Source organism: Tenrec ecaudatus, chromosome 18 (genome assembly GCF_050624435.1).
Source record: "Tenrec ecaudatus isolate mTenEca1 chromosome 18, mTenEca1.hap1, whole genome shotgun sequence".
Lineage (NCBI taxonomy): Eukaryota > Metazoa > Chordata > Mammalia > Afrosoricida > Tenrecidae > Tenrec > Tenrec ecaudatus.
This window is the reverse complement of record NC_134547.1, coordinates 28,006,968-28,032,553: the sequence shown is the minus strand read 5'-3', so window position 1 is coordinate 28,032,553 and position 25,586 is coordinate 28,006,968.

Genomic DNA, 25,586 nt, shown 5'->3' with positions numbered 1-25,586 from the left:
GAATTGCACCTGACTTGATCCCACCACACCGAGGCAAAGCACTGGGGGGAGTGCAGCAGAACAGCAAGGGAATGGAGCGGCAAGGTCCCCAGGGAATGCTGAAAGTGGACTTTGGGGCCAGGGTGGGGTGCCCCAACAGACTGGACTGGAAAACACTCCTAAAGGCCAACAAACGATCCTTGAACTAACTACAAGCTTTCCTTTTTGATGTGTTTTGTTTTGTTCTTTGTCAGTGGTTTGTTGTTGTTGTTTTGTTGTCTACTGTTTCTTTGTTTTCCTCTGTCTTGTTTTTGTGCATGTTATTATCTCCACAGGTCTGTCTAAATAAGATAGGCTGGATGAACTATCTGGAGGAAAAACAACGGGACCTACAGTTCCAGGGGGACTTGGGATAGGGGGAGTGTGGGGGGTAAGGAAGTGGTATTAACCAACCCAGAGACAAGGGAACAACATGGGATCTAAATTGGTGGTGAGAGGGGAGTAGCAGGCCTGGTAGGGAATGATCAAGGGTAAGGTAACGTAAAGAAGAGGTATAGATATAACCCAGGTGGGGACGGAGCATGATAGTGGGGCAGGAGGAAAGTCAAGGGAAATAGAGGAAAGAGCTAGGAGGCAAAGGGCATTTATAGAGGTCTAGACAAAGACATGTACATGCAAATATATATATGAGGATGGGGAAATAGATCTATGTGTCTATATTTATAGGTTTAGTATTAAGGTGACGGAAGGACCTTGGGCCTCTACTAAAGCACTCCCTCAATGCATGGATACTTTCTTCTATTAAATTGGCATTCTATGATGCTCACCCTCCCGAGAAAACTGCTGAAGCCAAAGCTAGTGAACAAGTAAATGTGGTGAAGAAAGCTGATGGTGCCCGGCTATCAAAAGAGATAGTGTCTGGGGTCTTAAAGGCTTGAAGATAAAAAAGAGGGCATCTAGCTCAGAAGCAACAAAGCCCACATGGAAGAACACACCAGCCTGTGTGATCACGTGGTCCCAAAGGGATCAGTTATCAGGCATCAAAGTACAAAAAATCATATCATTGGCTGCACACCTCCATGATATGATCGCGGAGGACAAACGGGTGCATAAGCAAATGTGGCGAAGAAAGCTGATGGTGCTCGGCTATCAAAAGAGATAGTGTCTGGGTTCTTAAAGGCTTGAAGGTGAACAAGCGGCCATCTAGCTCAGAAGGAACAAAGCTCACACGGAAGAAGCACACCAGCCTGTGCGATCACGAGGTGTCAAAGGGATCAGGTATAAGGTATCATTAAAAAAAAAAAAGAAATCTTACCATAGTGAATGAAGGGGGAAGTGCAGTGTGGAGACCCAAAGCCCATTTATTGGCCACTTGATATCCCCTCACAGAGGGGTCCACGGGAGGAGATGAGTCAGTCAGGGTGAGACGTAGCACCAATGAAGAATACAGCTTTCCTCCAGTTCCTAAATGCTTTCTCCCCCCACCCCCCACTACCATGATCCGAATTCTACCTTGCAAGTCTGGATAGAGCAGAGGTTTTACACTGGTGCATATAGGAGCTGGAGGCACAAGGAATCCAGGGTGGATGATACCTTCAGGACCAGAGTGTGAGGGGCGATACTGGGAGAGTAGAGGGTGAGTGGGTTGGAAAGGGAGAACCAATTACAAGGATCTATATGTGACCTCCTCCCTGGGGGAAGGACAACAGAAAAGGGGGTGAAGGGAGACGCTGGACCGGGCAAGATATGTCAAAAATAATAATTTATAAATTATCAAGGGCTCATGAGGGAGGGGGGAGCAGGGAGAGAGGGGAAAAAAGACTACCTGATGCAAAGGGCTTTGGAGTGCAAATGCTTTGAAAATGATTAGGGTAGGGAATGTACAGATGTGCTTTATACAGTTGATGTATGTATATGTATGGATTGTGATAAGAGTTGTATTAGCCCCTAATAAAATGTTAAAAAAAAAACCCACATCATTTGGATTGGAAAAAAAATACATCTTCCAGAAAAAATGCTGTTCATTTTACAACTCAGAGGCCTATGGAATATACAATGGCTCAGACGTCCTTCCTTTGTTCCTTCCTGCCTTCTCTCTCACAACCATTCTTTCCTTCTTTCTACAACAGTTTTTAATGTGGTGAGGACTGTTATATGCTTTTGCTCTTCAGTTGTAACTATATAACATACAGTGTTGTTGCTAGTATTACGCTGCGTTTAATGAAACATTGGTCCTCACAAAGATGCCTACTAAGGCTTTAACTATAATCCAGGAATATACAATCATGCAACACAGATTAATTAGCCAAAGTCTTAAAGCAGATTCTTATCACAACTTCCCTGTAAATATTGCAGCCTTTCATTCCTTTACAATGACCCTAAGTCTTTTGTTTTTCTTTTTAATTAAATCATTCTCTTGGAAGCGTGTACAACTCTTATCACAATCTACACATACATCCATTGTGTCAAGCACTTTGGGACATTTGTTTCTCTCATCATTCTGTGAGGAGCAAGGTACCATATATGTGATGTACAGTAGAAACCAAGGGAAAAATAGCAAGAGTTGACGAAAGCAGGAAGTTCAGTGGCCTTCCCTCTATGGCTCTGCTCTTGGTATTTTGTTCCTCTTAAGCCCAACCCTGGTCCCCCCTCAGTATGTTTGAACAAGTCATTTGAATTTTCCCTTTGCATGTGGGAGACCTGGGTTTGATTCTTGGCCAACACACCTAGCTCATGTGCAATCACTGCCTGTATGCCAGTCAAGGTTTGTGAATTGTTACGCTTCCTAAGACAGACTAAGAAAAATGCAGATTTATTTTCTGCTTCTCCAATCCATTTATAAACTTGGCAGGGCCTTTGTGCGTGTGTGTTATGGTGTGTATGGAATATTTCATGTTTTAAATGTGAAATTCCCTGATTATTGGAAACGTTGAGCACCTTTTAAAATACTTTTGAGTTTCTAAAGCATATTCTGCCATTTGTTTCCTGCTGGGATCTTTTGCCCATTTTTATTGCATTATCTTTTTAATATCCTTTTCCCTCTATGTAATCTAGATAGGATTCTTTTTAGTTGTTGAGTTTTAAAATCCATTTGCTCAACTGAGCTTGGTGGTTTTTAGAATTTAAATTGTTATTATTTTTATATCTTACATCATCCTCTGTTGCCCCACATGCACTTTTCCATTGTTTGTCCCCCTGGGAGGGAGTTATAGGTTGATCCTTGTGATTGATTCCCCATTCCTCCCCCAACCCCACCTAATCCTCCTGGTATCTCTAATCTACTTGTTGACCCTGAGGTGTTTTTCTATCCTGGATTCCCTGTGTTGTAGGCTCTTATGTATAGCAGTGTGCATGGTCTGATCTAATCCAATCTGTAAGGTAGAATTGGAGGTCATGTTAGTGGGGAGAAGGAAGCATAAAAAAACTAGAGAAAAGTTGTGTTTTATCGGTGCTATACTGCACCCTGACTGACTCATCTCTTCCCTGTGACACTCAATTTTCTTTTTTCAAGAAAAGTCAATTTTGTAAAGAAAAAAAAATTAGAGAACAATTACACTTTGCACCAACCTTACCCCTAAGGATAACTGGAGAATCTGGAGAAACTTAAAAACAAATCTGATTAAAGTCACTAGAAAATTTCACCATTATGGTGAAGAATTACCAGGGTAGTACCTGGGTGAACATAGAGTTACTGGGAAATACACATAGCATTTGGGGCCACTTTCTCCTGAAGGTATTTGTCGATGTTGAGGAGCTAGGCTAAGAAGCCATGAAGCTAAGCTATAATTTTACCAGCCTTGAAGGCAAAAGGGATTGGTGGCATTCAGGTTCTGCCAAGTGGGGATAAGACTAGTGAAGACCCTAAATTTCACATGGAACCCCAGAGGTATGTATCCTGGCAATAAGCTAGAAGCTGGCTATTGCAGAAATTGCCACTCAGCTACAAATCATCACAAGCCCTGATATAGAATTAAGGTGATCCTGAGTTTCCTCTGTCCTCCAGTGCCTGGCAGAAGCAAAAGCGGATCAACTTTAGAGGGAGCTAAAATGATCATAGGACTCAAAACTATTCATCTAATATCCAAACACAATAAAATAATGAGAAATAGTCAATATAAGTAAAGATAAACAGAAATAGCAGTTAACAGAAACAGTCACATAGGAGTTCTAGATATTAAAGTTATTAGACATAGACTCTAAAATAACTAATTGTTCTGCTTAAGGAAATGAAAGACAAGAATTTTAACCCTGATCTGGAAATGAGAGAGGAAGGGATACATGGGTGGATGATGGAACCAAATGGAAATTCAAAAATTGAAGAAAAAAATGTTAGAACCCAAGTTAAGTCCTAGAGAAGAGAGAATAACAGGGAGACTGTTTCAACATTATTAAAAAAACCAACAAAAACTCCACGAATTCAAAACTGAGTAACATAAACAAGGACAAATACAAAGAAATACACACTTAATCCCATTATAATAAAACTGCTAAAACCAAAGAAAAAGAGAACATTTAAAAATTAGACAGGAAAAAAATTACATCGCTTTTTAAGAAGCTATAGGCTGCTAGAATTCATAGTTTCCCAAACTGATTTACCCTACCACTCCCTTTTAGGGAAAAAATAATTGCTAGTACCTTCCTGGCTATATAGAACTTTTGTACTATACTCCATAATTCAAGACAAAATGTAGGCTTCTACTTTTGTAGCCTCCCTGGATTATTGGCAGTGGATTTGCATTGGGCTGTGACCAATGCCTGGCAGTTAGAAACCACCAGCTGCTCCGAGGGAGAAAAACAGGGCTTTCTACTACTGAAAGCAGTGTTGGAAACCCACAGAGGGTGCTATTAGCATTGACTAGGTGACAGTTTGGTTTGGATTATTCTAGTGCCCTTTGGGGGTGAATTCACCTAGTTTGGGAACTACTGTGCTAGATCTACTCAATAATAAAAAAAAGAAACTAAAGAACAGTGAAACATCTCCAAAGTGCTTGAAGGAAAAAGTTGACACGCTAGGTCCCTATCTCCAGATTAGCCTTTATAAAGGGAAGTAGATGAGGAAAGTTTTAGGCTAACAAAATTGCAAGAACTTAACAGCAAACTTTCACAAAAGAAATACCAAAGAACATTTTTGCTTTTTAAGATTAGCGAAAAATAATCCAAGACAGGGGCTCAAAAATGTGGAAAGGAATAAAGAGCAATACACATATAAGTAAATCTAAAATAACATTGATTATATTAAGCGTATCAGTAAGGCTGTGAGGTTCACATTATAGAGGGAGCCTCAAAATACTTGTTAAAAAATTTGTTATCCTTCATTTCTACTCTTTTACCTTTGTTTTGAGGCCCCCTTGTATAAAATTAAAGCAGTAAGCAACAATGACATTGAAATCAGTAAGGAAGTAAAAAGAATTAAATAATTCTATGATTCTTGCATTTTCCTGGGGGAAAGACAAAAGTAAAAATTACTATTATAATTGTCCAAATCAAAATATATGTTGTAAGCAAACAATAAAGGGTAAGAAATAATGTTAAAATATATCCATACTTTTCAAGCTAAACAAGCAAGAAATGGTATTAGAAAAAAAAATGCCTGATTAATTCAAAAGAAAGGAGACAAAAAAGGAACACAGAAGATGTAGGATATATAGGAAGTACTGAGTCAGATGGCAGATTAAATCTTGATATACTAGTAATTAAAGTAGCATAAATAGATTAAATATCCCCAGTAAAAGACTGAATTTAAAATATCCAATTTATATGAGTTTTTCTAACCCAGAAGGATAAAAAAGTTTAAAGTAAAAGGATGATGAAAAGACACATGCCTTAAATGCATATTGCTAAATGAAAGAAGCCAGTCTAAAAGGGTTACAAACTTTGTGATTCCAATTATATGACATTCTGGGAAAAGGAAAACTACAGAAAGCAAGAAGATCAGTGGTTGCCAGGGGTTCTGGGGGAGGGCGAGAGAGATGAATAGATGGAAATCAGGGAATTTTTCGGACAATGAAGTTATCCTGTAGAATACTGGGATTGGAGATAAATAACGTTGTGCATTTGTTAACAGAACTTTGTAGTACAAAGACTGATCTTAACATAAAACATAAACTTTAGGAGACTTCTGGGAAGATGGCAACTCAGTAACACATACCAGGGACTCTGCAGAAATCAGCACCAGAGAGTTACTACGAGGGAAATTCCACACTGCCGGGTCACAGGAGGAGAATCATAAAGATAAGTAGGCAAAGATTCACTAGGTTTAGAAGGGCTGGGGTCCTGCTAAGGTTTGACTTTAGCCCTGCCACTGTCTTGGGCGGAGCCAGGAACATTTGGATCCGCAGCAGGGGATTTATCTCAACACAGCCACAGCTTTCTGCTACCTCAGGGCAGGGATTGAACCCCTTCAGCCCCATGGTGGATTGGGGATCACCTATATTGTTGCTTTTGTTTCCCTCCCTTCTCTTCTCCCATGCCCTCCACAGCTTCAGCAGGCTTAGTTTTTTTTTCTTTTCTTTTTTCTCTTCCCCTTTTTCTCACACACCATTGCCAACCTCTAGACCACTTACCTTAGCCTAGGGCATTTAAACTACCCTCCACCCAGCTGGGAGTGTTCCTCCCTTTGCAGCTTAATCCAGGTGTGGGGAAAACCCACCCACTATCCACCGGGAGATATCTTGCATAACTTCTTCCTGGGGAAATTCTGTCCGCCAGCCACCTGCAGCGCTTAACACTTGGCTGGGGAAATCCCACCCACCTTCTTTGGGGGAAATCCTGCCTTCATGGATGCGGGAGCTCCTATCAGTCCTCTGTGGTCCCACATGACTGAGGGTACTTCCTCCTGCCCGCCGTAGTACCTCACACGGTGTAAGGCGTCTTGACCAACACTCACCAACATTCCATGCTGCTGTGGGAACCTCTGCCCAACCTCTGCAGTAATCTACCTGACCATGGAAATTCAGTCCACCATTTGTGGTGCTCTACAACAAAGCGGGCAAGTCACCAGTCTTCTGTAACACTCCCGTTGCAACAGGCACCCCCCCCCCCACATGTCCTCTGCAGTGCCCCAAGCTGCTATGGGCCACACCATCATGGATTCTTGTGAGATAACCTGTACAGCAGCATCCTCGTGGGTTCACAACTCAACCAGCGTCCTCTGAAATGACCATCCAACTTGCCCTCCAATTAACAGAATACTGGTTGAGGGAAAGAGGATAAATAGGTAGACCACTACCATAATGAAATTAGCTTCAGGTAGTTCAAAGAAACATTCCTATGAGTCTCCCGGAGAGAGCCAGTACTCTTCGACACCCTGGAAAATGGCATCGGGCTCCTCTAAAACAACGTGATGCAAACAGCAATCAGCTCCAACGACCTCCATGAAAAAACAGTAGAAACAAAAGGCAATGGCAGATGTCCTGAACCAAACAACATGCACAGAAGAAGCAGGCATTGATCTGCCACAGAAAGAAATTTTCAGAATGCTGCTTGGAGTCATTCAGGATATGAGGGAAACAATACAGAAAAAGGATGAAATGATAGAGGAGATAAAGTCCATACACCAAAGGGAAATATAAGAGCTTAGGGATGAGATTACAAAAACCAATAGCAGACTCATGGACTTCTACAATTGACTGGTGGAGGCAGAGAACTACACCAGTGACCTAAAGGACAGCCAAGCAGACTTTAACAAACATGAACAAAAATCTAATATGATCATCAAAGAAGCAGAAGAAAACATAAGAGCCATGTCTAATGCTATAAAGAGGAACAGCATCAGAACAATTGGATTACTGGAGGAAGATACAACAAAGAATTCATCTGCAACAATAGTGAGAGAATTCTTGGAGGAAAACTTCCCCAGCTTAATGAATAAAAACCAGGCAACCATTCAGGAAACTGAAAGAACACCAGCTAGACTGTATCCCAAGAAGTCACCAAGGCACATAATAGTTAAACAATCCAACTTTGAGGAAAAGGAGAAACTTTGAGAGAAACTCAGGAAAAACAAGCAATTATATATAAAGGTTCCCAAATAAGAATATGCTCAGACCTATCAGGGGACATATGAAGAAGAGGAAGAGTGGAGTAACATATTCCAATAATTGAAGGAAAATAACACAAACCCAAAAAATACTCTATCAAGCTAAACTATCTATCAAGACAGACGGAGAAGTCAGAGTCTTCCCAGACAAGGAAAAACTCAAAGAATACATTAGACGATCCTTGCCGACCCAATATGGGCAGAAGAACAGCATTCAACAAGCATAAATAAGAGACTGCCACATAGAACAACCCCATACAGAGGGCAACAAAGAGAAAACATAGCCCCCACGATAGCATTGGCTTAAGGGTGGCAAGAAGTCAAGAATGAAACACACACACACAAACACACACACCCCACTGATAAGAAAGCAAGGTAGGAAAACACCCAACACAAAAGGTATAAAATGATATCACAGAGTCCACAGATGGAGATAACAACCCTGACTCTCAATGGACTGATCTCAGGCATTCAAAGACAAGCTCGCAGACTGGCTTAGAAAAGACAATCCATCAATGTGCTGCCTACAGGAGATACATCTCAAGACTACAGACAAAAGTAGGCTGAGAATCAAAGGCTGGAGAAAGGTATACCAAACAAACAGCAATTAAAAAAAAAAAGGGTTGCAATTCTAATCTCAGATAAAATTGACCCAAAGTACAAACCATAAGATGAGATAAGGAGGGACACTATATAATACTCAAGCGAATGGTAGACAAAGAACCACTAAGCATTTTAAACATATATTCTCTGAATGAGAAACCCACTGAATACGTCAACCAAACTCTCCAAAAGATGAAAAAGAAATCACAGCCTCAACAATTATGCTAGGGAACTTCAATACACGCTCCCTGAGGAAGATAGATCACAGGGAAAGAAACTCAACAAGGAGGATAGAGATCTAAACACTATAATTAGACAATTTGACCTGATAGATATTTACCGAGATTTTTGTCCAAATACAAAAAACCAAGCTCACCAGGCACATATTTGAAGATAGACCACATGCTAGGGAATAAGATGAATATACATAAATTTAAGCACATTGATATCATACAGATCTCTCTCTCTGACCACTGTGCCATAAGGCTGGAAATCAACAAATGAAAGATGAAGAAAACAAGAGCAAACAATTGGTGGATGAATAATTCTCCATTGCAAAAGGAGTGCATACTGGTCCAGATCAGAGATGAAATTAGGATATTTCTAGAAACCCAGGAGAATGAGAACATGACATACCTAACCTAGTGGGACACAGCACAGGCAGTCATTGGAGGAAGTTTTATAGGAATACATGCACACATGAAGAATGAAGAGAGGCTTATGATTGATATGCTGGCACAAAAATTAAAACAACTAGAGCAGAGTCAACAAGACAATCCTACTAATAGCAAAAGAAAAGAAATAATAACAATCAGGGCTGAGATTCAAGAGAGGGAAAATAAGAAAATTATGGGAAAAATTAATGCTGCTGCAAGTTGGTTATTTGAAAGGATAAACAGAATCAACAGACCCCTACAAACCTAACCAAAGAAAGGAGGGACCAAATTTCAATAATAAGAATGAGGGATGAAAGAGGGGACATTACAGAGACCCTAGTGAAATCAAAAGGATAATTATACAGTACTATGAAAGATTGTACTCCAATGAATTCAACAACTTGGAAGACATGGACAAATTCTTGGAAAAACAATCCCTCCCTAGACCTTCCCCAAAGGAACTCAAGAATCTCAACTGAGCCATAGCAATAGAAGAAATAGACAAGGTTATCCAGGAATTATCAACAAAAAATACCCTGGACCAGATGGGTCACTGGAGAATTCTACCAAGCATTTAGGGAAGAACTAGCACCAATCATACATAAACTCATATAGAACATAGAAAAAATGGCAAACTCTTGAACTCCTTCTATGAAGCTAGTATAACTCTGATACCAAAACCAGGCAGGTCAATAGAATGCAAAAGTATATAAAACAGATAATTCATCCTACCAAGTGGTATTCATACCAGGGATCGATACAGGGATGGTTCAACATAAGAAAGACCCTTAGTATCATTTGCCACATTGACATGAAAAGCTATAAGGACTGCATGATAGTATAGATAGATGCAGAAAAATCATTTGACAACATCCAACACCACTTCCTGTTTAAGACACTTGAGAAGATATGAATGGAAGGAAAATTCCTCAACAGAATACAAGCTATATAGGAAAAACCAACAGCCAGAGTGGTAGCCAATGGAGAAAAGATGAATACAGTCCCAGCGAAAAAGGGGACCAGACAAGGATGCCCCTAGTCCGCAGTCTTATTTAACATCATACTGGAAGTTTTAGCTAACAGAAGGAGGCAAAGAAAAGCATCAATGTTATTCGCCTGGGGAAGGAAGAGGTGAAACTATTGTTATTTGCATATGATATGATTTTATATATAGAAAATTCCAAAAGCTCCACAAATGGAGTGTTGGAAGCATTAGAGGAGTATGGCAGAGTGGCAAAATACAAGATCAACAAACAGAAGTCTATAGAACTGCTACACATATCAGATAAGACCACAGAAGATGAGATAAAAAAAGGGGTACCCTTCAAAATAGCTGAGCACAAATTGAAATATCTAGGGGTATACCTGGCTAAAAGGACAAAAGATTTATATGAGGAAAACTACAGAACACTACTACAAGAAACCAAGAGTGACCTCAACAAATGGAAGAATATCCCATGCTCATGAATTGGAAGACTCAATATAATAAAGAGGTCAGTTGTGCCCAAGGCACTATATAAGTTTAATGCAATCTTGATACAATTACCCTCAGCTTTCATTAAAGAAATGGAAAAACTGATTACCAACTTCATATGGAGAGAGAAGAAGCCTAGAATTAGAGAGCTCCTCAAGAAGGACATAGTGGGAGAGCCTGCTTTACCTGATTTTAGCACATATTATACAACCACAGTGGTCAAAACTGCATGGTATTATTATAATGATAGACCGCAGACCAATAGAAAAGAACGGAAAACCCAGAAATAAAATCATCAGCATACAGACAACTGATCTTTCAAAACGGCCCCAAAAATATCAAATGGGAGGTAGATGCCCTCTTCTTTCCAGCACAAGTGGTACTGGAAAATATGGATATCTACCTGCAGAAAAATGAAGCAAGACCCTTATCTTATTCCATGCACAAGAATAAACTCAAGGTGGAGCACAGACTTTCAGGTAAAACCCCAATGATTAGGCCCATTAATGAGGGAATTGGGATCAACCTGAGAACTTTGGCACTGGGAATACATAAGCTATCAGAAATAGGGAAGGACACAAATACAGATGAGTCACAAATTGACAAGTGTGATATACTGAAGATAAAACATCTGTGTACATTGAATGAATTCACCAAGAGAGTAATAAGAGAGCCCACAGACTGGGTAAACATCTTTAGCAATGACACATCGGACAAAGGCCTTATAACTAAAATCTACAATTGTCTGCTAACTTCTAAAAAGAAAAAAAAAACTGCTGAGGAGGAGGGTAAAGAACCTGAACAGAAGTTCCACAGGGGCAGAAATCCAAAGGGCCAATAAACATATCACAAAAATTTCAAGGTCATTAGCCATGATAGAAATGTAAATTAAAACAACACTGAGATACCACCTAACACCCTCAAAGATAGCCCAATTCAAAATATCAGAAAGCAACAAGTGTTGGAGGGGCTGAGGTGAGATTGGGCCTCTCATCCACTGCTGGTAGAACTGTAGGTATGTACAGCTACTATGGAAATCAATTTGGCGATATATAAAACATATGGCAATAGAGCTACCATATGACCCAACAATCCTCCTACTGGGCATATACCCAGAAGAGGCAAGAAACAAACCACGGCCAGACATCTGTGCTCCAATGTTCATCATGGCACAGTTTACAATTGCAAGGAGTTGGAAACAACCCAAATTTCCATCCACAGATGAGTGGATTAAAAAACTGGTACAAGGTTTGTGGGGCTGGCCCCAATCCCAACTACTAAGTGGTCACCTTCCCCTCCCCGCAGAAGAATTTATTTCAAAAGATGGCATTGAATCTGCAGCTCCGGGAAAGGGACATATCTGATCAGAGCACAAGGGTGCTGATGAAGGGGGAGGAGGAAAGAGTGGAGCACATCCTGGCCCACCAGGTCTTGAGGATGATGATCCCAATTAGAGCAGCCAGTCCACAGAGAGGACCACATGGCCAGCCCCACTATGAGATATGACTTTTCTCACTGACCTATAGCTCTACAGAGGACAACACCGGAGACACAGTGTAGAAATTGCACCTGATCTGATCCTGCCACACCAAGGCAAACCTCTAAGGGGGTGCAACAGAACAGCAAGGGAATGGAGCATTGAGATCCCTAGGGAATGCTGAAGGTGGACTTTGGGGCCAGGGCATGGTGCCCCAACAGACTGGACTGGAAAACACTCCTAAAGGCCAACAAATGATCCTAGAACTAGCTTTTCTTTCTTGTTGTGTTTTGTTTTGTTGTTATTGTTGCTTGGTTTTGTTTTGTCTTGTTTTTGTGCATGTTAATATCTCTGCAGGTCTGTCTAAATAAGATAGGTTGGATGAACAATCTGGAGGAGAAAACAACAGGACCAACAGTTCCGGGGGGACATGGGAGAGGTGGGGGCATAGGAAGTGGTGTTAACAAACTGAGTGATAAGGGAACAACAAGCAATCCAAATTGGTTCTTAGGAGGGTGTGAGAGGCCTGGTAGGGCATGATCAAGGGTAATGTAACCAAGAGGAATTGCTGAAACCCAGATGGGGACTGAGCATGTTAGTGGGACAGGAAGAAAGTCAAGGGAAATAGAAGAAAGAACTAGGAGGCAAAGGGCATTTATACAGGTCTAGATAAAGACATGCATATATGCAAATATATTTATATATGAGGATGGGGAAACAGATCTATGTCCATATATTTATAGGTTTGGTATTAAGTTAGCAGAATGACATTGGGCCTCCACTCAAGTACTCCTTCAATGCAAGAATGCTTTCTCCCATTAAATTGCCATTCTATGATGCTCACCTTCAAGACACAAGCACTGAAGAAAAGTGGGTACATATTCAAATGTGGTGAAGAAAGCTGATAGTGCCCGACTATCAAAAGAGATAGTGTCTGGGTCTTAAAAGCTTGAAGGTAAACAAGTGGCCATCTGGCTCAGAAGCAACAAAGCCCACATGGAATAAGCACACAAGCCTGTGATCATGAGGTGCTGAAGGGATCAGTTATCAGGCATCAAAAACAAAAAATCATATCATTGTGCGCTCACCTCCATGATATTGGCACTGAAGACAAATGGGTGCATAAGCAAATGTGGCAAAGAAAGCTGATGTTGCACGGCGATCAAAAGATATAGCATCTGGGGTCTTAAAGACATGAAAATAAACAAGAAGCCATCTAGCTCAGAAGCAATGAAGCCCACATGGAAGAAGCCCACCAGCCTGTGTGATCACGAGGTGTTGAAGGGATCAGGTATCAGGCATCATCAGAACAAAAAATCTCACCATAGTGAATGAGGTGAGGAGCGCGGAGTTGGAGACCCAAAGCCCATTTGTAGGCCACTGGAGATCCCCTTACAGAGGGGAGGAGAGTTGCCAGACAGGGTGCGATGTAGCAATGATGAAAAATACAACTTTCTTTAAAAAAAATTTTATTAGGGACTCATACACCACCCATCTTGATCCATACATACATCAATTGTGTAAAGCACATTTGTACATTCATTGCCCTCATCATTCTCAAAACTTTTGCTCTCCACCAAAGCCCCTGGAATCAGGTTCTCATTTTTTCCCCTCCCTCCCTAGTCCCCCTCCCTCATGAACCCCTGATAATTTATAAATTATTATTTTGTCATATCTGGCTCTGTCCCACGTCTCCCTCCCCCCACTTTTCTGTTGTATGTCCCCCAGGGAGGAGGTCAAATGCAGGTCCTTGAAGTAGGTTTCCCCTTTCCAACTCACCCTCCCTATGCCCTCCCAATATCACCACTCACTCCACTGATCCTGAGGGAATCATCCGCCCTGGCTTCCCTGTGTTTCCAGTTCTCATCTGTACCAGTGTACATCCTCTGATCTAGTCATGCTTGCAAGGTAGGATTCTGATCAAGACAGTGGGGAGGGGGGGAAAGGGAGAAGGAAGCATTTAGGAACTAGAGGAAAGTTGTATTTTTGATCGTTGCTACGTTGCACTCTGACTGACTCGTCTCCTCCCCAAGTCCCTTCTGTAAGGGGATGTCCAGTACAAATGGGTTTTGGGTCTCCACTCCGCACTCCCCCGCTCATTCACTATGGTAAGATTTTTGTTCTGATGATGCCTGATACCTGATGACCTTGTCACCTTGTGATCGCACAGGCTGATGTGCTTCTTCCATGTGGGCTTTGTTGCTTCTGAGCTAGATGGCCGCTTGTTTACCTTCCAACCTTTAAGACCCCAGACACTATATCTTTTGATAGCCGGGCACCATCAGCTGAAAAATACAACTTTCCACTAGTTCCTAAATGCTTCCTCCTCCTGCCCTCAATATCATGATCCCAATCTACTTTGCAAGTTTGGCTAGACCATAGGGTGGACACTGGTACAGATAGGAACTGGAAACACAGGGAATCCTGAGTGGATGATCCCTTCAGGACCAGTGATGTGAGTGGTGATACTGGGAGGGTAGAGTGAGAGTGGGTGGGTTGGAAAGAGGGAACTGATTACAAGGATCTACATGTGACCTCCTTCCTGAGTGACCGACAACAGAAAAGTGGGTGAAGGAGACATTGGATAGGGCAATATATGACAAAATAATAATTTATAAATTATCAAGGGTTAATGAGGGAGGAGGGAGCGGGGAGGGAGGGGAAAAATGAGGAGCTGATGCCAGGGGCTTAAGTGGAGAGCAAATGTTTTGAGAATGATGAGGGCAATGAATGTACAAATGTGCTTTACATAATTGATATATGTATGGATTGTGATAAGAGTTGTATGAGCCCCTAATAAAACGATTTAAAAAACTGTGGTGCATGCATACAATGGAGAGCTATGCGTCTCTAAAAAGCAGTGATGAACGCATGAAGTACATCGCTGCATGGAAAGAACTGGAGGAAGTTATGGTAACTGAGTTAAGCCAAGCACAAAAGGACAAGTACAACATGAGTCCACTGAAGGAAGCCAAAAAAAAATGCAAAAGGGATGCAGAGAAAAAGCTATTGTATACAAACATTCCTGGGGTGAGAACCTGATAGTATGGCAGTGGGCAGATCAAATCCAGGGATACATATGGTAGCCAACTAAAAAGGAGGGGGAAAGGGAAAAAAAAAGGGGGAGGGTATTGTTTATATCTCCACAAGGAAAGAGGTACCAGACTTCAACCTGGTGCTCCAAGATGTGAATGCAATATGCCAGCATGGAGAAGGGAACCAGTAGAGAGGTCTGAGGGGCTGGCCCCAATCCTTGTGGACAACTGCCCCTCCCCTCAGAAGAACTTACTTCAGAGGACACACTGAAGCTGCAGCTCAGGGAGAAGGACATGTCTGCTCAGAGCACATGGGAGCAAGTGGAGGGCGAGGGAAAAAAGTGTGGAATACATCCTGGCCCACCAACCCTTCAGGACAATATCCCCTCTCAGAGAAGCCAATGCACATAGAGGACAATGTGGCCGGCCCCACTATGAGACACAACATCCATCACTGACATATAGTCCTACAGGGCAAAACACTGAAGACACAGTGTGGGAATTGCGCCTGATCTGACCCCACCACACCGAGGAAAACACTAAGGGCGTACAACAGAACAGCAAGGGGCCAGAACAAGGAAGTCCTGAAGGAGTAGCAAAAATAGACTTTGGGGCCAGGGCATGGCACCCCATCAGTCTCAAATGGAAAACACTCCTAAAGGTCAACAAACAGATCGTGGACTATTTACAGGATTTTCTCTTTTTTTGTCATTGGTTTTGTTGTTGTTGTTTTCTTTTCTTTTTTTTTGCTCTGTTTTGCTCTTATTTTTGTGCATACTATTATCTTTGCAGGTCTATCTAGATAAGATAGGCTGGATAAACAATCTGGAGGAGAACACAACAGACCGATGGTTCTGGGGGGACATGGGAGAGGGGGAGGTGGAGGAAAGGAAGTGGTGTCAACAAACCCAGGGCAACAATAAGTGATCCAATATCAGTGGCGAGGAGGCTATAAGAGGCCTGGTAGGGCTTGATCAAGGGCAATGTAACCCAGAGGAATTACTGACATCCAAGTGAAGGCTGGACATGATGGTGGGAAAGGAGGAGAGTAAAGGAAATAGAGGAAAGAGCTAGGAGGAAAAGGGCATTTATAGAGGTCTAAATACAGGCATGTACATATGTAAATATATTTATATATGATGATGGGGAAATAGATGGATGTGCATATATTTATAGGTTTTGTATTAAGATAGCAGATGGACATTGGGCCTCCACTCAAGTATGCCCTCAATGCAAGAACACTTTGTTCTATTAAACTGGCATTCCGTGATGCTCACCTTCTTGACACAATTGCTGAAAATAAAGTGGGTGCATAAGCAAATGTGGTGAAGAAAGGTGATGGAGCAGGCTATCAAAAGATATAGGGTCTGGGGTTTTAAAGGCTTGACAGTAAACAGGCGACCGTGTAGCTCTGAAGCAACAAAGTCCACATGGAAGAAGCACACCAGCCTGCGTGATCATGAAGTGCCGAAGGGATGAGTTATCAGGCATCAAAGGACAAAAAAACATATTATTGTGCGTTCATGTCCCGATGTGATTGATGAGGGCAATAAATGTACTAATGTGCTCGACACAATGTATATATGTATGGATTGTGATAAGAGCTGTATGAGCCCCCAATAAAATGATTTTAAAGAACTTAAACTTTAATTAATAATAATTTATCATCATAAAGTCCCCAATTGTAACAAATGTACCACACAAATGCAAAATCTTAATAATAAGGGGAACAAAAGGGAGTGAATTGGCAGACAATGGTGTATGGGGATCTCTGCACCTTTTGCTCAATTTCTCGATTAACCTATCATACCCAAGGTGCATGGAGTGGACACCCAATGCCCATCTGTAGACAACTGGACATCCTCCTACAGGGTGGTCCCAGGAAAGAAATGAGCCAGTTAGGGTGCAGTATAGCACTGATAAAACACACAACTTTACTCCAGTTCTTTGGTGCTTCCTTCCCCCCACTATCATGACCTCACTTCTACCTTACAAATAGGATTTAGACTAGAACATGCACACTGCTACAGACAAGAGTCTGCAACACAGGGAATCCAGGATAGATACCCCCCAGGGTCAACAAGGAGAGTAGAGTTACCAGGAGGTTTAGGGGAGAATGGGGGGTGGGGGTAAAGCGGGAATCAATCACAAGGATCAACCTATAACCCCCTCCTTGGGGGATGAACAACAGAAAATTGGGTGAGGGGCAATGGAGGACAATGTAAGATATTCAAATGATAATGTATAACTTATCAAGGGTTCGTGAGGGAGGGCCAGCAGGGAATGGAGGGAGAAGAAATGGGGAGCTGATATGGGGATCAAGTGGGAAGAGAATGCTTTGAAAATGATGGCGGCAAATGTGCTTGACACATTGGATGAATGTATGGATTGCGATGACATGTAAGAGCCCCCAATAAAAGTACTGTTAAAAAAGTAAAGTTTCGAAGAAAGTCGAAGATGGCCGACAGGGACACCGGCATACTCTGAGAGCTCCTCCAAACAAAGCGGGATTGGCGACCAGGTAGCTGAATAGTAAGAGTCTGGTGAGTGAAATATCCCCCTGGGACAGCTCCCCAGTCCTACCCCACGTATTTGTCCTGAGCAGGGGTCTAGGTGAAAGAGGACCGGACTAGTGGGACATCTCTGGCCACTAAGCTGCCGTGAGCTCACTGGCGACCGGCCTAGGCTCCATCCCCAAACCGGACGTCAGCCCAGAGCCGCTTGCTTGCCCTGCCTAGACAGGCGCAGCAGGTCACGCTCCCCTACTCCAGAGGCACACTCCCCACTCGCGGATCCCCACTGGGAGAGAAGCTTTCCTCTCCCGCAGTTCCCCTCTCCCCGCAGGGCAGCGATCTGCCCTCGGGCCCACGTCCCTCCCTCCATTCATCCAAGCTCAGGGGAGCGGACCCGTGGGTTGTCTGGCGACCCCCACGGGGGACCATCCACCCGCACCGCTGCCGCGGACCTCTCCACCTGCCCTCCGTGCGCCGGCCTCCCACCCCCGCCCGCCCCCGCCAGCCCCTGGCAGCCTAGCGCCAGCTCCACTCCTGGCGGGGACCCTGCGCTGAGCACTTCCCGCCAACAGGAGCCATAGCCCAACCCGCGCCTGTCCCGGACCCTGAGCTTCCGCGGAGCGCCGCGCCCCGCGCTGCTGAGTCTGCCCACCAAGGGCCCCTCCCTGCGCAAGGCACAAGAGTAGGTGCCCTCCCCAGGGTGCTGCGGGGACCCTGGCGGCCGCGACTCTGAGCAGAGGAAGGGCGCCATTGCCCCCTGCGGTTTCGCGCCAAAAGGGCGGAGAGCGAACACCATTGTTCCCTGCAGTGTCCCGCAGCTGCCTGCGCAGCTATCCAAGGGGCCTCCCCGCGCCCGCTCACAGCCCGGGCAGATCAAACATTCCACCTGCAGTGGAGCCTGGGTCTCGGCTTTGCAGTCCCTGAGGAGCCGTCAGTGAGCTCCAGCCAGCTCTCACCACCTGGGGCCCTGTTGGGTCCCCAGTGCCAGCCCTAAGCCTGCCGCAGCCCGCCCCAGCCACCCCAGGAGACGGCACAGTGGCCTGAGCCTCCACACAATAAGGTTACTCCTGTTTCCCAGAAGCATGGGGCCTATTAAAGGATCAAGGAAAAATCAACAGACCACATCACTCCCAACAAAAAAATCAGAGAAATGAGGCACTTTAACAGACCTAATGTCACTCATAGAAGAAACAGATATAGATCAGCCACAAAAGGAAATCTTCAGAACTCTGCTTGCAGTAATACAGGAGCTAAGAGAAGCAAACCAAAATAAGGATGCAACGATAGAAGGGATGAAATGCACAATAGAGGGGATGAAGTCCACAATAGAGGGGATGAATACTATCCACCAAAAGGAACTGCAGAAACTAACAGAGGAGGTAGCAGAGGCCACACAAAAGGTCACAGAAGCTATATCTAGGCTTGAGGAGGCTGAGAACCGTATCAGTGAACTTGAGGACGCTCAAACCAAACGAAGCAAGCGAGAAAAACAATCAGATAGGAAAATTAAAAAAACAGAAGACAGCCTGAGATCAATGACAGATGCTATGAAGAGGAATAATATTCGAATAATCGGTCTACCGGAACACAACATAACACACAAATCGACCGCCAAGATAGCAAAGGAATTCCTGGAAGAAAATTTCCCCAACCTAATAAAGGAGAATCCGACTCTCATACAGGAAGCAGAGAGGACGCCGGCTAAGCTAAACACCAAGAAGAACACGCCAAGACATATAATTGTAAAATTATCCAACTTAGAGGAAAAAGAGAAAATTCTACGAGCATCAAGAGAAAGGAAGACAGTCACATACAAAGGAGCGCAGGTAAGGATATGCTCAGACTTATCAGCAGAAACCATGAAGAGGAGGAGAGAATGGAGCAACATCTTCCAAAAACTGAAAGATAAAAATGCCTCCCCAGAATCCTATACCCTGCCAAGTTATCCATTAAGATAGAGGGTAAGATAAGGGTCTTCCAGGACAAGGAAGAACTCAAAAAATATACTGCAAGTCACCCGACCCTGCAGAACATACTGGCTGACTCACTATGGCCAGAAGATCAAGCTCCAACTAGAACCACCAGGAGACCACCATATAGCCCATCTCCATCTAGAAGCCAACATGCCAGCAACACGTACCAGGACAACACGGTCTCAGATGGAAAAGAGGACAGGATAGAAACCCTCCACTCAAACGCAGTACACTGATATGAAGGAAGATAGGCAAAGACCCAAAACACAAAACAGAATATGGCAACCATGAAGCCAGAGATTGTAATAATCACTTTGAATACAAATGGGCTCAATTCATATGTTAAAAGAAAGAGGCTGGAGGATTGGATTAGAAAACATAACCCATCAATCTGCTGCCTGCAAGAGACACACCTTAAGCAAGCAGACAAGCATATGCTGAGAATAAAGGGCTGGCAGAAAGTTTACCAAGCAAATGGTAACTCCAAGAAGGCAGGAGTGGCTATCTTAATCTCCGACAAAATGGATCTCAAGATCCAAAACATAAAAAGAGACAAAGAGGGACATTACATAATGCTCAAAGGCTCAGTAAACCAGGAAGCAATAAGCATACTGAATATTTACGCACCTAATAATGGTGCGGCAAACTTCGTCAAACAAACTATTAAAAAAATGACAGAAGAAATCACGGAAACAACAATAATAGTGGGGGACTTCAACACTCCACTATCAGAGAAAGACAGGTCACAGGGAAAGAAGCTCAGCAAAGAGGCCAGAGAGCTAAACAATGTAATTAGGCAACAGGGCCTGATAGACATCTATAGAGCCTTTCATCCAAAAGCAAAAGGTTTCACATTCTTCTCTAATCCACACGGATCTTTCTCAAGAATAGATCACATGCTGGGGCACAAGGCCAGCCTGAGTAAATTCAAACACATAGATATTATCCAGACGTCTTTCTCAGACCACCATGCCATAAAGCTGGAGATTAATAGGAGGGCACCCAGAAAAGCAAGGGCCACCAATTGGAGAATAAACAACGATCTCCTGCGACATGAATGGGTTAAGGTCCAGATCAGAGAGGATATCAGGAAATTTCTAGAAACTAATGAGAACGAGCATACAACATATCAAAACTTATGGGACACTGCAAAGGCAGTTATCAGAGGTAGCTTGATATCACTGAATGCATACATGAAAAAAGAAGAAAGGCGTATGACAGATATGTTAACACAAAACCTCCAACAACTAGAACAGAGTCAACAGAACTACCCCTCCAATAGCAAGAGAAAAGAAATAATAAAAATCAGGGCGGAGTTAAACCAGTGGGAAGACAAAAGAACAATGCAAAGGATTAACGCAACTAGAAGCTGGTTTTATGAACGAATTAATAAAATTGACACTCCCCTGGCAAAGCTTACCAAAGATAGAAAGGAACAATCATCAATAGCCAGGATGAGGGATGAATCGGGGGCAATAACAACAGACCCCAATGAGATAAAAAGGATAATCACAAAGTACTATGAAGGTTTGTATTCTAATGAATTCAGAAACCTGGAAGACATGGATAAATATTTAGAAAAACAATCTATCCCTAGATTATCTGAGACAGAGATCAAGAACCTCAACAAACCCATAGCGAAGGAAGAAATAGAGAGTGTCATCAAAAACCTACCAAGGAAAAAGGCCCCAGGGCCAGATGGCTACACAGCAGAATTTTACCAAACATTCAGGGAAGAGCTGACACCGATCCTCCACAAAGTATTCCATAACATAGAAAAGAACGGCAAGCTCCCAAACTCATTTTACCAAGCCAGCATTACTTTGATACCCAAACAGGGAAAAGACCCCACAGGTGTAGAGAATTATAGACCAATATCTCTAATGAACATAGATGCAAAAATCCTTAACAAAATATTGGCCAATAGAATACAAAGGAACATCAAACATTTCATTCACCACGACCAAGTAGGATTCATCCCAGCGATGCAGGGATGGTTTAACATCCGAAAATCCATCAATATCATACACCACATCGAGAAGAAAAAGGATAAAAACCATATGATAATATCCATAGATGCAGAAAAAGCATTTGACAACATCCAGCATCCATTCCTAATCAAAACACTCATGAAGATAGGATTGGAAGGTAAGTTCCTCAAGCTCATACAAGCTATCTATGAAAGACCAACAGCCAACATCATAGTCAATGGAGAAAAGACAAGAACAATACCACTGAAAAAGGGTACAAGACAAGGATGCCCCCTGTCCCCTCTTCTATTCAATATCGTTTTGGAGGTTCTGGCTAACAACATAAGACAGCGGAAGGACATCAAAGGGATCCAGTTGGGAGAGGAGGAGGTGAAACTATCGTTATTTGCAGATGACATGATCCTATACATTGAAGACCCCCAAAACTCCACAGTTGGAATACTTACAGCAATAGAGGAATACGGAAGAGTAGCAGGATACAAGATCAATAAACAGAAGTCGGTAGGGTTTCTATACACATCGGACAGGGCCATGGAAGAGGCGATTAAGAGGGAAGTACCCTTCACAGTAGCCAAGAACAAACTGAAATACCTAGGAATATACTTAACAAAAAATACTAAAGACCTTTATAAGCATAATTATAAAACCCTATTACAGGAAACTAAAAGTGACCTTCACAAATGGATGAAGCTCCCCTGCTCATGGTTAGGTAGGCTGAACATAGTAAAGATGACAGTTCTTCCTAAAGCACTCTACAAGTTCAATGCTATACCAATCCAATTACCATCAACCTTCTTCAAAGAATTGGAAAAACTGACCACCAACTTCATATGGAGAGGGAAGAAACCCAGAATTAGCAGAGAACTCCTCAAGAAGAAGGACACAATTGGAGGACTCGCCCTACCTGATTTTAATGCCTACTACACAGCTACAGTGGTCAAAACAGCATGGTACTGGCACAATGATAGACACTCAGACCAGTGGAAAAGAATAGAAAGCCCAGGAGTAAAATCATCAGCATATAGACAACTGATCTTCGACAAGGGTCCCAAAAACGTCAAGTGGGAAGCAGATGCCCTCTTTAATAAGTGGTGCTGGAAACAATGGATATCCACATGTAGAAAGTTGAAACAAGATGTCTACCTCACCCCATGCACAAGAATACACTCAAGATGGATCACAGATCTAGAAGTCAAACCCCAAACCATCAGGACCATTAAGGAGGGAATCGGGACTAATCTCAGAGCACTGGCACAGGGAGCACATAGGCTCACTGCAACAGGGAATGGGACACACACAGGTGATCTGGAAATCGACAAATGGGATCTAATAAGAATAAAACACCTGTGCACCTCGAAAGACTTTGCCAAGAGGGTGACAAGGCAACCCACAGACTGGGAGAAGATTTTTAGTAATGACACGTCAGACAAAGGGCTCATTACTAAAATCTACAACACCATCATGACCTGCGAAAAGAGGAAAACAGTTAACCCCCTAAGGAAGTGGGCAAAAGAAATGAGAAGAACTTTCACTAGAGAGGAGATCAATATGGCCAATAAATATATGAGAAAGTGCTCGAAGTCCCTTGCCATAAGAGAAATGCAAATCAAAACAACCATGAGATACCACCTAACACCCCTGAGGCTAGCCCAGATCAGTAAATCAGAGAGCAACAAGTGTTGGAGGGGCTGTGGTGAAGTAGGAACCCTCCTCCACTGCTGGTGGTCGTGCAGATTTGTACAGACACTGTGGAAAGCAATCTGGCGATACCTAAAGAAAATGGAAATTGATCTACCTTACGACCCAGCCATCCCTCTACTGGGCATATACCCGGTTGAAGCAGCAAATAAAACACGACCAGTCATATGCGCTCCAATGTATATTGCGGCACAATTCACAATAGCAAAGACTTGGAAACAGCCTAAGTTTCCATCGATAGACGAGTGGATTAGCAAACTTTGGCACATACACACAATGGAGTATTATGCAGCACTAAAAAGCACCGATGAGCACATGAAACACGTTATTTCATGGGAAGAGCTGGAAGGAATTATGTTAAGCGAGGTAAGCCAGACCCAAAGGGACAGGTACAACATGAGTCCCCTGAGGTAAGTACAATCAGCATGACAGAAATGGGGCATTAATCCACCCAAGGGGAGGGTATGGTTTATATCTCCACAGGGAAAGTGGGACCAGACTTCAACCCAGTGTCGCAAGGTGTGAATGCAATATCCCGGCGTGGAGGAGGGAACCGGTGGAGAGGTCTGGGAGGCTGGCCCCAGCACCATAAATTAAGTGGATTCCTGCCCCTCCCCCGAAAAGAATTTGTTCCAAAGGACGACATTGACTCTGCAGCTATGGGAGATGGACATATTTGATCAGAGCACACGGGAGCAGATGAAGGGGCAGGAGGAGAGAGTGGAGCACAGCCTGGCCCACCAGGCCGTGATGATGATGTTCCTGAGTAGAGCAGCCAGTCCACAGAGAGAACAACATGGCTGGCCCTACTATGAGACATGATGCCCCTCAGTGACTAAGGGCGATACAGGGGACAGCACCGGAGACACAGTGTGGGAATTGCACCTGACCTGATCCCACCACACCGAGGCAAATCACTGGGGGAGTGCAGCGGAACAGCAAGGGAATGGAGGGGCAAGGTCCCCAGGGAATGCTGAAAGTGGACTTTGGGGCCAGGGCGTGGTGCCCCAACAGACTGGACTGGAAAACGCTCCTAAGGGCCAGCAAACGATCCCTGAACTAACTACAAGCTTTTCTCTTGTGAACTGTTTTGTTCTGTTCTTTTTCAGTGGTTTGTTTTTGTTGTTTTGTTGTCTGGTTGTATACTGTTGCTTTGTTTTCCTCTGTCTAGTTTTCGTGCATGTTAGTGACTCCACAGGTCTGTCTGAATAGGACAGGCTGGATGAACTATTTGGATGAAAAACAACGGGACCAACAGTTCCGGGGGGACTTGGGGTGGGGGGGTAGGGGGGGTAAGGAAGTGGTGTTAACAAACCCAGGGACAAGGGAAAAACATGGGACCCCAAATGGTAGAGAAGGGGGAGTGGCAGGCCTGGTGGGAAATGATCAAGGGTAAGGTTGCTTAGAGAAGAGGTATACTCTAGCCCAGGTGGCGATGAAGCATGGTAGTAGGGCAGGAGGAAGGTCAAGGGAGATGGAGGAAAGAGCTAGGAGTCAAAGGGCATTCATGGAGGTCTAGACAAAGACATGTAAATGCAAATATATATAGGAGGTTGGGGAAATAGATCTTTGTGTCTATATTTATAGGTCAAGTATTAAGGTGGCGGAAGGACCTTGGGCCTCTACTCAAACACTCCCTCTATGCATGAATACCTTCTTTTATTAAATTGGAACTCCATGATGCTCACTCTCCCGACACAACAGCTGGAGCCAAAATGGGTAAACAAGTAAATGTGGTGAAGAAAGCTGATGGTGCCCGGCTATCAAAAGAGATAGTGACTGGGGTCTTAAAGGCTTGAAGATAAACAACGGCCATCTAGCTCAGAAGCAACAAAGTCCACATGGAAGAACACACCAGCCTGTGTGATCGAGTGGTCCCAAAGGGATCAGTTACCAGGCATCAAAGAACAAAAAATCATATCATTGACTGCACACCTCCATGATAGGATCGCTGAAGACAAATGGGTGCACAAGCAAATGTGGTGAAGAAAGCTGATGGTGCCCGGCTATCAAAAGAGATAGTGTCTGGGGTCTTAAAGGCTTGAAGGTGAACAAGCGGCCATCTAGCTCAGAAGCAAATAAGCCCACATGGAAGAAGCACACCGGCCAGTGCGATCACGAGGTGCCCAAGGGACTAGATATAAGGCAT